The sequence below is a fragment of the Oncorhynchus clarkii genome, unplaced genomic scaffold (genome assembly GCF_045791955.1).
Source record: "Oncorhynchus clarkii lewisi isolate Uvic-CL-2024 unplaced genomic scaffold, UVic_Ocla_1.0 unplaced_contig_5674_pilon_pilon, whole genome shotgun sequence".
In the NCBI taxonomy this organism is placed as follows: Eukaryota; Metazoa; Chordata; class Actinopteri; order Salmoniformes; family Salmonidae; genus Oncorhynchus; species Oncorhynchus clarkii.
The window spans coordinates 34,614-46,936 of record NW_027258118.1 but is presented as its reverse complement, the minus strand read 5'-3'; the positions used below and the strand labels follow the sequence as shown (position 1 = coordinate 46,936).

At 49.7% G+C, this 12,323-nt stretch overlaps 1 pseudogene; it reads left to right on the top strand.

Annotated features, from left to right (window-relative positions):
• The first annotated feature begins 1,312 nt into the window (after positions 1–1,312).
• Positions 1,313–12,323, top strand: part of LOC139395728 (high affinity choline transporter 1-like) — a 35,052-nt pseudogene continuing 24,041 nt past the window's right edge.

The following is a 12,323-nucleotide window of genomic DNA, read 5'->3' as shown; positions in this document are numbered from 1 at the left end:
ACTCTAATGGTAGGCTGCAAGGGGACTCTAATGGCAGGCTTCAAGGGGAATCTAATGGCAGGCTTCAAGGGGACTCTAATGGCAGGCTTCAAGGGGACTCTAATGGCAGGCTTCAAGGGGACTCTAATGGCAGGCTTCAAGGGGACTCTAATGGTAGGCTTCAAGGGGACTCTAATGGCAGGCTTCAAGGGGACTCTAATGGTAGGCTTCAAGGGGACTCTAATGGTAGGCTTCAAGGGGACTCTAATGGTAGGCTGCAAGGGGACTCTAATCTTAGGCTGCAAGGGGACTCTAATGGTAGGCTTCAAGGGGAATCTAATGGTAGGCTTCAAGGGGACTCTAATGGTACTGCACCTATAGCTTTTTTTAACCTTCATTTAACTACAGTAGTACTGTATATTACTTTATCGCTGACCTCAACCCAGAGTCTCTCAGAGCGCTCACAGTCAACCCACTGACCTCAACCCAGAGTCTCTCAGAGTGCTCACAGTCAGCCCACTGACCTCAACCCAGAGTCTCTCAGAGCGTTCACAGTCAGCCCACTGACCTCAACCCAGAGTCTCTCAGAGCGTTCACAGTCAGCCCACTGACCTCAACCCAGAGTCTCTCAGAGCGCTCACAGTCAGCCCACTGACCTCAACCCAGAGTCTCTCAGAGCGCTCACAGTCAGCCCACTGACCTCAACCCAGAGTCTCTCAGAGCGCTCACAGTCAGCCCACTGACCTCAACCCAGAGTCTCTCAGAGCGTAAAGTGTAAAACACTAAACAAACAACAACACGAAGAGTTATGAGAGAGAGAGAGAAAGACAGAGAGTATAATGTTTACTGTTTTTATTGTTTATTATCTACTTCACTTGCTTTGAAAATGTAAACATATGTTTCCCATGCCAGTAAAGCCCCATGCATTGAGAGAGAGAACAACAAAAAATGTCCAGCAGTCTAATTTAACAACATGTGGGGTTTTATGTGACAATTTGGGAGCATGGTAATATATTCCACTGGGTCGTCATTGACCGAGCACCTACAAGGATATTGATGTAGCCACCAATCAGAGCGCTTGCTGGCAGCTTCCTGCACTTTGTGACATATGACACTCCCCCTCCACCTCCCCTGGAGTTTATAACGGCAGGAGGGAGAACCGAATCATTCTAGAGTGTTCTTTCCTGCCTCACAGCTCCAGACCCCCTCCTCACGTTAACACCTAGACAGACCTACACCTGTTGCTGTTCTGTTCTTCTCTTCCTCTGTGACAGAGGTCTGTCTGTCACCACTCTGTTGGTCTTTAAATCCTCCTTCATCCGTCCATCTGTCTATCCATCCGTCCATCCAGAAAGAGAGAGAGAGTGACTGGGAGAGACTCCCCATGTTTATGTGAATACCCTGAACAGACTGAACTGACAGACAGACTGACAGACCTGCAACACTATTTGGGACGTTATCTGTTATTCATTTAGGTATGTATACGTTTATGGTATTTATTATACTTCCCCCTAGACGCTGCTACTGTAGACTACCGTGTGTTTTATCTTACTGCTGAAAGGTCAACGTGGTTCATCTGACTGACAGTAAGATGCTGTACGGACAGAGAAACGTGTGAGTGTTTGTGTTGTATGTTTGTGTGTTTTCTGAGGTTGTGTAGGTTGATGTCATTTGCGTCGTCACAGATGTGTGTGGGTAGTGTGTGTGTGTGTGTGTGTGTGTGTGTGTAATCTACCTGTGTGCTTGTGATGACATTTGCGTTGTTAAAAAGGTGCATTGAGTTCAAGTGTGTGTATGTAAGTGTGTGTGTGTGTGTGTGTATGTAAGTGTGTGTGTGTGTGTGTGTGTGTGTGTGTACACTTCTTCCATGTGTTGATAGAGCTGCATGTCTTGACAGTAGGTCTCCAGGGGTTATGTAACAGTGAATACATACCTCCCCAGAATAGCTTAAAGAGAATTGCATGCCTCGGTTTACCCAGCACAACCCAATTTAAACCCACGGGTGCCAATCACAACTGAACCAGGTCAACTTGGTTCGTAATACTTGTATGTAAATGCTGGGGAAATAACTGTACTTTTTCATTGAGATAAAAGTCAAAGACGACAGTATCTTGTTTTTGAGTCTCTCTCTCTCTCTCTCTCTCTCTCTCTCTCTCTCTCTCTCTCTCTCTCTCTCTCTCTCTCTCTCTCTCTCTCTCTCTCTCTCTCTCTCTCTCTCTCTCTCTCTCTCTCTCTCTCTCTCTCTCTCTCTCTCTCTCTCTCTCTCTCTCTCTCTCTCTCTCTCTCTCTCTCTCTCTCTCTCTCTCTCTCTCTGTCTCTCTCTCTCTCTCTCTCTCTCTCTCTCTCTCTCTCTCTCTCTCTCTGTCTCTCTCTCTCTCTCTCTCTCTCTCTCAAACATGTGTTTACGTTGCCAAAGGGAATAGACACTCAACACAAGGGAAATAAACAAGAGAAACTTTAGTAAACACTGATAAATGTTGTTATATTATGTCTTCGTTGTAACAATGTGAAGATAAATAAACAGATCAATATAGTTTGTATTCACAATGTTGTTTGTGCTCCTCTGGTTGCCCTTTTCTCAAAGCAATGGGCCACACATCTTCCTAGTGTGACTACACACTGTGGCGTTTTACCCAACAGATATGGATTTGTTGTCCTTAGGCCATTTTGCCACAACTTTGGAAGTATACTTGGGGTCATTGTCCATTTGGAAGACCCATTTGCGACCAAGCTTTAACTTCCTGACTGATGTCTTGAGATGTTGCTTCAATATATTCACATAATTTTCCTTCCTTTTGTGAAGTGCCCCAGTCCCTCCTGCAGCAAATGCACCCCCACAACATGATGCTGCCACACCCGTGCTTCACGGTTGGGATGGTGTTCTTCTGCTTGCAAGCCTCTCCCTTTTTCTTCCAAACATAACGATGGTCATTGTGGCCAAACAGTTCTATTTTTGTTTCATCAGACCAGAGGACATTTCTCCAAAAAGTACGATCTTTGTCCCCATCTGCAGTTGCAAACCGTAGTCTGGCTTTTTTATGGCGGTTTTGGAGCAGTGGCTTCTTTCTTGCTGAGATGCCATTCAGGTTATGTCGATATATGACTCATTTTACTGCGGATATAGATACTTTTGTACCCGTTTCCTCCAGCATCTTCACAGGGTCATTTGCTGTTGTTCTGGGACTGATTTGCACTTTTCGCACCAAAGTACATTCCTCTCTAGGAGACAGAACGTGCCTCCTTCCTGAGCGGTATGACGGCTATATGGTCCAATGGTGTTTATACTTGCGTACTATTGTTTGTACAGATGAACGTGGTACCTTCAGGTGTTTGGAAATTTCTCCCAAGGATGAACCAGACTTGTGGAGGTCCACATTATTTTTCTGAGGTCTTGGCTGATTTCTTTAGATTTTCCCATGATGTCAAGCAAAGATGCACTGAGTTTGAAGGTAGATCTTGAAATACATCCACAGGTACACCTGGTATACCTCCAACTGACTCAAATTATGTCAATTAGGACAGACAGTAGGGTGAAGGACAGACAGTAAGGTGTAGGACAGACAGTGTGGTATAGGACAGACAGTATGGTGTAGGACAGACAGTATGGTATAGGACTGACAGTATGGTGTAGGACAGACAGTATGGTGTAGGACAGACAGTATGGTATAGGACAGACGGTATGATGTAGGACAGACAGTATGGTGTAGGACAGACAGTATGGTGTAGAACAGACAGTGTGGTGTAGAACAGACAGTAGGGTGTAGGACAGACAGTAGGGTGTAGGACAGACAGTATGGTGTAGGACAGACAGTATGGTGTAGGACAGACGGTATGGTGTAGGACAGACAGTATGGTGTAGGACAGACGGTATGGTGTAGGTGTAGGACAGACAGTATGGTGTAGGACAGACAGTATGGTGTAGGACAGACAGTATGGTGTAGGACAGACAGTATGGTGTAGGACAGACAGTATGGTGTAGGACAGACAGTATGGTGTAGGACAGACAGTATGATGTAGGACAGACAGTATGGTGTAGGACAGACAGTATGGTGTAGGACAGACAGTATGGTGTAGGACAGACAGTATGATGTAGTATGGTGTAGGACAGACAGTATGGTGTAGGACAGACAGTATGATGTAGGACAGACAGTATGGTGTAGGACAGACAGTATGGTGTAGGACAGACAGTATGGTGTAGGACAGACAGTATGGTGTAGGACAGACAGTATGGTGTAGGACAGACAGTATGATGTAGGACAGACAGTATGGTGTAGGACAGACAGTATGGTGTAGGACAGACAGTATGGTGTAGGACAGACAGTATGGTGTAGGACAGACAGTATGATGTAGGACAGACAGTATGGTGTAGGACAGACAGTATGGTGTAGAACAGACGGTATGGTGTAGGACAGACAGTATGGTGTAGGACAGACAGTATGGTGTAGGACAGGCCTGAAACGTGATATCTTAGACTCAGGTCTTCACATGATTGTGTTGTATAACGGTGGCCCTCGCATACACACACTAACCCACACACACACACACACACACACACACACACTAACCCACAAACACACACACTAACCCACATACACACACTAACCCGCATACACACACTAACCCGCATACACACACTACCACACACACACACACACACACACACACACACACACACACACACACACACACACACACACACACACACACACACAGAGAGAGTCGGGGAGAACGTTGGAAAACTACTGAGAGACATTCCTGGAGAGTGAGAGGAGACGTGTTGGTATGGCTGTTCAACCAGACTAATTATACCCTGTGACAACACAGACAGAATCATGTTTCAATGCATCACAGAAGTCGACCAATCACACCGTCTATGTAGATAATTTATCTGAACCTGGTGTAAACTTAGACGAACAAAATAAAGGAAAGAATATTTTAAAAGATATGTTAAGAAATAAATATATGGAGGATTGGAAATGATCCAGACAATAACATTAATTGAAGCCACAATCTATTTGTCCTATTAAAGTTGATCCACCCACCCCCCTAACTTATATACTGTGTTGACAAAGCATTATGAACACCCTTGACATTTTATTTAACCTTCATTTATCTAGGAAGGTCAGTTAAGGACAAATTCTTATTTACAATGACGGCCTACCCCAGCCTAACCCTACCCCAGCCTATCCCTACCCCAGCCTATCCCTACCCCGGCCTATCCCTACCCCAGCCTATCCCTACCCCAGCCTATCCCTACCCCAGCCTATCCCTACCCCAGCCTATCCCTACTCCAGCCTAACCCTACCCCAGCCTATCCCTACCCCAGCCTAACCCTACCCCAGCCTATCCCTACCCCAGCCTAACCCTACCCCAGCCTATCCCTACCCCAGCCAAACCCTACCCCAGCCTATCCCTACCCCAGCCTATCCCTACCCCAGCCTATCCCTACCCCAGCCTAACCCTACCCCAGCCTATCCCTACCCCAGCCTAACCCTACCCCAGCCAATCCCTACCCCAGCCTATCCCTACCCCAGCCAATCCCTACCCCAGCCTATCCCTACCCCAGCCAATCCCTACCCCAGCCTAACCCTACCCCAGCCTACCCCAGCCTATCCCTACCCCAGCCTATCCCTACCCCAGCCTAACCCTACCCCAGCCAAACTCTACCCGAGACAAACCCTACCCCAGCCTAACCCTACCCCAGCCTAACCCTATCCCAGCCTAACCCTACCCAAGCCAAACCCTACCCCAGACAAAACCTACCCCAGCCTAACCCTACCCCAGCCTAACCCTATCCCAGCCCCAGGAGTGGTGTGTGTAGTGATAGAGGTATCGAGGTATACTGTGTGTGTGTGTGTGTGTGTGTGTGTGTGTGTGTGTGTGTGTGTGTGTGTGTGTGTGTGTGTGTGTGTGTGATGTGTGTAGACCTAAGTGATGTGTGTAGACCTAAGTGATGTGTGTAGACCTAAGTGATGTGTCTCGACCTAAGTGATGTGTCTCGACCTAAGTGATGTGTGTCGACCTAAGTGATGTGTCTCGACCTAAGTGATGATTGTCGACCTAAGTGATGTGTCTCGACCTAAGTGATGTGTCTCGACCTAAGTGATGTGTGTCGACCTAAGTGATGTGTCTCGACCTAAGTGATGATTGTCGACCTAAGTGATGTGTCTCGACCTAAGTGATGTGTGTCGACCTAAGTGATGTGTGTCGACACTGGTAGTAAATATGATCTGAACAGGAGTCCTGGGACTGAACACCACAACAGGCCTCTATATACACCAATACACTTCTACCTGAACACCACAACAGGCCTCTATATACACCAATACACTTCTACCTGAACACCACAACAGGCCTCTATATACACCAATACACTTCTACCTGAACCTGAACACCACAACAGGCCTCTATATACACCAATACACTTCTACCTGAACCTGAACACCACAACAGGCCTCTATATACACCAATACACTTCTACCTGAACCTGAACACCACAGCAGGCCTCTATATACACCAATACACTTCTACCTGAACACCACAACAGGCCTCTATATACACCAATACACTTCTACCTGAACCTGAACACCACAACAGGCCTCTATATACACCAATACACTTCTACCTGAACACCACAACAGGCCTCTGTATACACCAATACACTTCTACCTGAACCTGAACACCACAACAGGCCTCTATATACACCAATACACTTCTACCTGAACACCACAACAGGCCTCTATATACACCAATACACTTCTACCTGAACACCACAAAAGGCCTCTATATACACCAATACACTTCTACCTGAACCTGAACACCACAACAGGCCTCTGTATACACCAATACACTTCTACCTGAACCTGAACACCACAACAGGCCTCTATATACACCAATACACTTCTACCTGAACACCACAACAGGCCTCTATATACACCAATACACTTCTACCTGAACACCACAACAGGCCTCTATATACACCAATACACTTCTACCTGAACCTGAACACCACAACAGGCCTCTATATACACCAATACACTTCTACCTGAACCTGAACACCACAACAGGCCTCTGCATACACCAATACACTTCTACCTGAACCTGAACACCACAACAGGCCTCTATATACACCAATACACTTCTACCTGAACACCACAACAGGCCTCTATATACACCAATACACTTCTACCTGAACACCACAACAGGCCTCTATATACACCAATACACTTCTACCTGAACCTGAACACCACAACAGGCCTCTGTATACACCAATATACTTCTACCTGAACCTGAACACCACAACAGGCCTCTGTATACACCAATACACTTCTACCTGAACCTGAATACCACAACAGGCCTCTGTATACACCAATACACTTCTACCTGAACCTGAACACCACAACAGGCCTCTGTATACACCAATACATTTCTACCTGAACCTGAACACCACAACAGGCCTCTGTATACACCAATACACTTCTACCTGAACCTGAACACCACAACAGGCCTCTGTATACACCAATACACTTCTACCTGAACCTGAACACCACAACAGGCCTCTGTATACAACAATACACTTCTACCTAAACACCACAACAGGCCTCTATATACACCAATACACATCTACCTAAACACCACAACAGGCCTCTATATACACCAATACACTTCTACCTTAACACCACAACAGGCCTCTATATACACCAATACACTTCTGTCTACCGCCAGTTAAATCCTCCATGATCAACCACGAGGTTTCGGTCCATAAAACCTTGGGGGCCTCGTTCCCTGAAGAAGAGGGGGGTCGGCGGACATTTTGTAAACAATGCTCAGCGCTGCCGGGTGAGACCCCGCCCATCTCTCCCCCACACCCTCGTTCACGCCCCCCTCCCCCACTCCCTCCTACACGCCCCCCACACTCCCTCCTTCACCCCCCCCACTCCCTCCTTCACCTCCCCCCACTCCCTCCTTCATGCCCCCCCCCACTTCCTCCTTCACCCCCCCCCACTCCCTCCTTCATGCCCCCCCACTCCCTCCTTCACCCCCCCACTCCCTCCTTCACCCCCCCCCACTCCCTCCTTCATGACCCCCTCCCACTCCCTCCTTCACCCCCACCCCCACTCCCTCTTTCACGCCCCCCCCACTCCCTCCTTCACCCCCCCCCCACTCCCTCCTTCATGCCCCCCCCCCCCCCACTCCCTCCTTCACCCCCCCACTCCCTCCTTCATGCCCCCCCCCACTCCCTCCTTCACCCCCCCCCCCACTCCCTCTTTCACGCCCCCCCACACTCCCTCCTTCACCCCCCCACTCCCTCCTTTACGCCCTCCACTCCCTCCTACACCCCCCCCCACTCCCTCCTTCACCCCCCCACTCCCTCCTTCACCCCCCCCACTCCATCCTTCACCCCCCCCCACTCCATCCTTCACCCCCCCACCCCCTCCATGACCAGTCAGCGCCCTCCACTCCATCCTTCACCCCCCCCCACTCCATCCTTCACCCCCCCCCACTCCATCTTTCACCCCCCCCCCACTCCCTCCTTCACGCCCCCACCCCCCCACTCCCTCCTTTACGCCCTCCACTCCCTCCTACACCCCCCCCACTCCCTCCTTCACCCCCCCACTCCCTCCTTCACCCCCCCCCACTCCCTCCTTCACCCCCCCACTCCATCCTTCACCCCCCCCACTCCCTCCTTCACCCCCCCCACTCCCTCCTTCACCCCCCCACTCCATCCTTCACCCCCCCCACTCCCTCCTTCACCCCCCCCACTCCATCCTTCACCCCCCCACTCCATCCTTCACCCCCCCCCCCCACCCCCTCCATGACCAGTCAGCGCCCTCCACTCCATCCTTCACCCCCCCCCACTCCATCCTTCACCCCCCCCCCCCCCCTCCATGACCAGTCTGACTTCAGAGTAAATAGCTTTTGTATTTGTGTTCTTCCTACATCCTTTCTTTCTTTCTCTCCACTTCCTCTCCTCCTTGTCCCTGTATCAGCTGATCATGGACTGGCTTCCTGTCGTTGAGTTCCTTGTTTATTTATTAGCTGTTTGTTTATTGTAATTGAGCTTGACAGTATGCACGTGGTGAATGTTCCTCAGCGATCAACTATGTTGTCATGTGGTTCTGTTAAGATGTCAGTTCTATTTGTGCAACTCCCCCCTCTGCTTACCCTCCCTCAGCCCCATCCCAACACCCCCCTCTGTTACCCTCCCTCAGCCCCATCCCAACGCCCCCCTCTGCTTACCCTCCCTCAGCCCCATCCCAACACCCCCCTCTGTTACCCTCCCTCAGCCCCATCCCAACGCCCCCCTCTGCCTACCCTCCCTCAGCCCCATCCCAACACCCCCTCTGCTTACCCTCCCTCAGCCCCATCCCAACACCCCCCTCTGTTACCCTCCCTCAGCCCCACCCCAACACCCCCTCTGTTACCCTCCCTCAGCCCCATCCCAACACCCCCCTCTGTTACCCTCCCTCAGCCCCATCCCAACACCCCCCTCTGTTACCCTCCCTCAGCCCCATCCCAACACCACCCTCTGCCTACCCTCCCTCAGCCCCATCCCAACACCCCCCTCTGTTACCCTCCCTCAGCCCCATCCCAACACCCCCCTCTGCTTACCCTCCCTCAGCCCCATCCCAACACCCCCCTCTGCTTACCCTCCCTCAGCCCCATCCCAACACCCCCCTCTGCTTACCCTCCCTCAGCCCCATCCCAACACCCCCCTCTGCCTACCCTCCCTCAGCCCCATCCCAACGCCCCCCTCTGCCTACCCTCCCTCAGCCCCATCCCAACACCCCCCTCTGCCTACCCTCCCTCAGCCCCATCCCAACACCCCCCTCTGTTACCCTCCCTCAGCCCCACCCCAACACCCCCCTCTGTTACCCTCCCTCAGCCCCACCCCCCTGTTGTACAGATTATTGGACGTGTTCCTATAGTATATCTATGTATCTATATGTATATTCTGAACTTTCCCTTCCTTTCTTTGATCCTGTCTTCTCTGCTGTTTGCATGGTAGTGTACAGCAGGAATGGTCAACTCAGGGTTGGGCTCCATTCCATTTCAACTACAGTCCATTCAGGAAGTACCCTGAAATTACAATTCCAATTATCTTCAATGCTTTTCAACTCTGAATATTTGGAATTGGAATGGACTTTACTTCTGGAATTGGTAATTGTACTGTAATTGTAATGGAATTGAGCCCTAACCCCCCCAATGTCCAGGCCAACCGTCCTCCTGGAGTCAGGCGATCTTCTAGGGATCCTGCAGAGGCTGCAGTAGAGGAAGGAGGGATGGGCAAGCCTGATGTACAGCCAATCAGATTGGGGCTTGTAGAGACCATGTGGGGTTTACTGTTACCATAAACCTGACAAGTTTCTTCAATATACTGGTCGGAATCATCACACTGATTGGTGGGATGGAGGGAAAGAGGAAGGGAGGGAAGGAGGGAAGGAGAGAGGGAGGGAAAGAGGGAGGGAGGGAAAGAGGGAGAGAAGGAGGGAAAGAGGGAGGGAGGGAAAGAGGGAGGAAATGAGAGAGGGAAGGAGATTGCAGCATAGAAATAGAAAAGACATGAAGGATCAGTTTATTCTGAGAGCTTTTACACAAATATCAACAACCAATGGGTCAACTGCATATCTGTTTACGAGCACTGGGGCAAGTGTTGAATATCAGATGTCTTTCGACTGCATGCCTACTGGACGCCACTAAACATCTGTTGACAGCTTGTTGATAGTTAGTTGAGCGTCTACAGTGGGACTCTCAGAAGTAGGTGTTGCTGCATTGGTATGTATTGGCCCATGTTTATGTGTGTTTCTCTCTCTCTATCTCGCTCTTTCTCTCTTTCCCTCTTTCCCTCTCTCTCTCTCCCTCCCTCCCTCCCTCTCTTTCCCTCTCCCCCTCCCTCCCTCCCTCCCTCTCTTTCCCTCCTTCTCCCCCTCTCCCCCTCTCCTCCCTACAGCTACGTGGGTTGGAGGAGGGTTTATCCTGGGTATAGCGGAGGCTGTCTACAACCCTACCCTGGGTCTGGTCTGGGCTCTGATGCCAGTCCCCTACGTACTCACCTTCTTCCTGGGTGAGTCATATGACCTCTAACCTCTAACCCCACGGTCTGATCCTGGTACTAATAGCTGATATGAGCTGTATATACGGAAGAGGGGCCCAATTTTAGACGTACCTTCACCTGATCCACTCTAGCACTAACCCTTCTGTTACCCAGTAACACAGTTATAAACACACCTGTGTGCTATGAGGTCATCTGGAAAGGTGCTCAGCAGGCCGAAACAGGATATGTGTTATGAAACAGTAGAGTGAGGTACTAAAGCTAAGATAGGTTCTCTGCCCTTATCGACTGCGGCACTCTGGTCTAAAGTAGTGCACTTTATAGGGAATAGGGCTCTGGTCTAAAGTAGTGCACTATATAGGGAATAGGGCTCTGGTCTAAAGTAGTGCACCAAATAGGGAATAGGGCTCTGGTCTAAAGTAGTGCACGATATAGGGAATAGGGCTCTGGTCTAAAGTAGTGCACTATATAGGGAATAGGGCTCTGGTCTAAAGTAGTGCACTATATAGGGAATAGGGCTCTGGTCTAAAGTAGTGCACTATATAGGGAATAGGGCTCTGGTCAACAGTAGTACACTATATAGAGAATAGGGCTCTGGTCAACAGTAGTACACTATATATTAGTGCACTATATGTGTGTATCAAGAATGGTCCACCACCTAAAGGACATCCTATCGGCCCTGGTCAAACTACACCCTACTCCCCTATGGGCCCTGGTCAAACTACATCCTACTACCCTATGGGCCCTGGTCAAACTACACCCTACTCCCCTATTGGCCCTGGCCAAACTACACATTACTCCCCTATGGGCCCTGGTCAAACTACACCCTACTCCCCTATGGGCCCTGGTCAAACTACACCCTACTCCCCTATGGGCCCTGGTCAAACTACACCCTACTCCCCTATGGGTCAGGGAATAGGGTGCCATTTGGAACGTGATATTTGTGTAACTGCATCGCTAGAGCAGAATGGATAAACAATGGATCCAAACAACACCAAGGGGATCATGTTACGTTTCCTGATTTCCAATCAAAGCTACGCTTGACAAAACGCTAAACACACACACACACACACACACACACACACACACACACACACACACACGAATGAAACAGCTGTCCTGCACGTAACCAACAAAAGAACACAGTCGTAAAGTGAGAGGGAAATAATTTGTCATAGTTATGGGCTATGGGGTGAGTGGTGGGGTGTGTGTGTGTGTGTGTGTGTGTGTGTGTGTGTGTGTGTGTGTGTGTGTGTGTTTAGTGTTTTGTCAAGCGTAGCTTTGATTGGAA